At 43.1% G+C, this 2,152-nt stretch overlaps 1 non-coding gene across 1 annotated transcript; it reads left to right on the forward strand.

The window, feature by feature from the left end:
• The first annotated feature begins 1,659 nt into the window (after positions 1-1,659).
• Positions 1,660-1,766, forward strand: LOC133042936 (U6 spliceosomal RNA). The gene has a single exon (XR_009689632.1). It is a non-coding gene; the product is annotated as a U6 spliceosomal RNA (small nuclear RNA).
• The last annotated feature ends 386 nt before the right edge of the window (positions 1,767-2,152 follow it).

Raw genomic sequence — 2,152 nt, forward strand, 5'->3', positions numbered from 1 at the left:
GGCCCTTCAGCTTTGCAGAAAAGATCCCCACAAAGATGCAAAGTAGTGAAACCAGTAAAGTTTCACTACTTTACTAGAAGAAAACAGTACAGTACCTATGGATAGACACACGGGTGGGCTTGGTGAGAGAGAGTCTCACCCTCATGGCAGTTTTAAGACAGGAATCCGAGTTCTTGTCCGTGGAGTCTAAGAATGGAATCGACGAACATGCAAAAACTCAGGGTAGCAAGTGAATAGGATTTACTAAAGAGGAGGAAAGTACAAGGCTCTCAGCATAGAGGGGGTAGAGTCCCCCAAAGGCATGATTTACAACAGTTATATATCCTTCCTTAAATCATGTTATTTCTAACCAATCAACTTAAAGGTCAAGATACTTAACATCTTTAAGGCTTCTCTTGATCCTTAGATTAAATTTCCACCCTTTTTCATGCCCCCTGGCCATTTTACCAGGCTTAAGATTAATGATCAGTTCAGTTCAGTTCAGTTGCTCAGTCCTGTCCGACTCTTTGAGACCCCATGAACCGTAGCACGCCAGGCCCCCCTGTCCATCACCAACTCCTGGAGTCCACCCAAACCCATGTCCATCGAGTCGGTGATGCCATCCAACCATCCCATCTTCCGTTGTCCCCTTCTCCTCCTGCCCTTAATCTTTCCCAGCATCAGGGTGTTTTCCGATGAGTCAGCTCTTTGCATCAGGTGGCCAAAGTATTGGAGTTTCAGCTTCAGCATCAGTTCTTCCAATGAACACCCAGGACTGATCTCCTTTTGGATGGACTGGTTGGATCTCTTTGCAATCCAAGGGACTCTCAAGAGGCTTCTCCAACACCACAGTGCAAAAGCATCAATTCTCGGCACTCAACTTTCTTTATAGTTCAACTCTCACATCCATACATGACCACTGGAAAAACCATAACCTTGACCATATGGACCTTTATTGACAAAGTAATGTCTGCTTTTTAATATGCTGTCTAGGTTGGTCATAACTTTCCTTCCAAGGAGTAAGCGTCTTTTAATTTCATGGCTGCAATCACTATCTGCAATGATTTTGGAGCCCAGAAAAATAAAGTCAGCTACTGTTTCCACTGTTGCCCCATCTATTTGCTATGAGGTGATGAGACCAGATGCCATGATCTTAGTTTTCTGAATGTTGAGTTTTAAGGCAACTTTTTCACTCTCCTCTTTCACTTTCATCAAGAGGCTCTTTAGTTCCTCTTCACTTTCTGCCATGAGGGTGGTGTCATCTGCATATCTGAGGTTATTGACATTTCTCCTGGCAATCTTGATTCCAGCTTGTGCTTCGTCCAGCCCCGGGATTTCACAAGATGTACTCTGCATAGAAGTTAAATAAGCAGGGTGACAATATACAACCTTGACGTACTGCTTTTCCTATTTGGAACCAGTCTGTTGGTCCATGTCCAGTTCTAACTGTTGCTTCCTGACCTGCACACAGGTTTCTCAAGAGGCAAGTCAGGTGGTCTGGTATTCCCATCTCTTTCAGAATTTTCCACAGTTTATTATGATCCACACAGTCAAAGGCTTTGGCATAGTCAGTAAAGCAGAAATAGATGTTTTTCTGGAACTCTCTGGCTTTTTCAATGATCCAGCGGATGTTGGCAATTTTGATCTCTTGTTCCTCTGCCTTTTCTAAAACCAGTTTGAGTGCTCACTTCGGCAGCACATATACTAAAATTGGAACGATACAGAGAAGATTAGCATGGCCCCTGCGCAAGGATGACACGCAAATTTGTGAAGCGTTCCATATTTTTTAATAAATAAATAAATAAATAAAACCAGTTTGAACATCTGGAAGTTCACGGTTCACATATTGCTGAAGCCTGGCTTGGAGAATTTTGAGTATTACTCTACTGGCGTGTGAGATGAATGCAATTGTGTGGTAGTTTGAGCATTCTTTGGCATTGCCTTTCTTTGGGATTGGAATGAAAGATTAATGATCACCAGTTGTTTTCCCCTCAAGCATATGGAATGAAGTTAATTGCTGACCTTCCCTGCATCTGAGGGGTTTCCCTCATAGCTCAGTTGGTAAAGAATCCACCTGCAATGCAGGAGACCCTACACAAAGCTAGCAGGGGTGATGGAATTCCAGTTGAGCTACTTCAAATCCTAAAAATGATGCTGTTAAAGTGCTGCACTC

The sequence above is a fragment of the Dama dama genome, chromosome 21 (assembly GCF_033118175.1).
Source record: "Dama dama isolate Ldn47 chromosome 21, ASM3311817v1, whole genome shotgun sequence".
In the NCBI taxonomy this organism is placed as follows: Eukaryota; Metazoa; Chordata; class Mammalia; order Artiodactyla; family Cervidae; genus Dama; species Dama dama.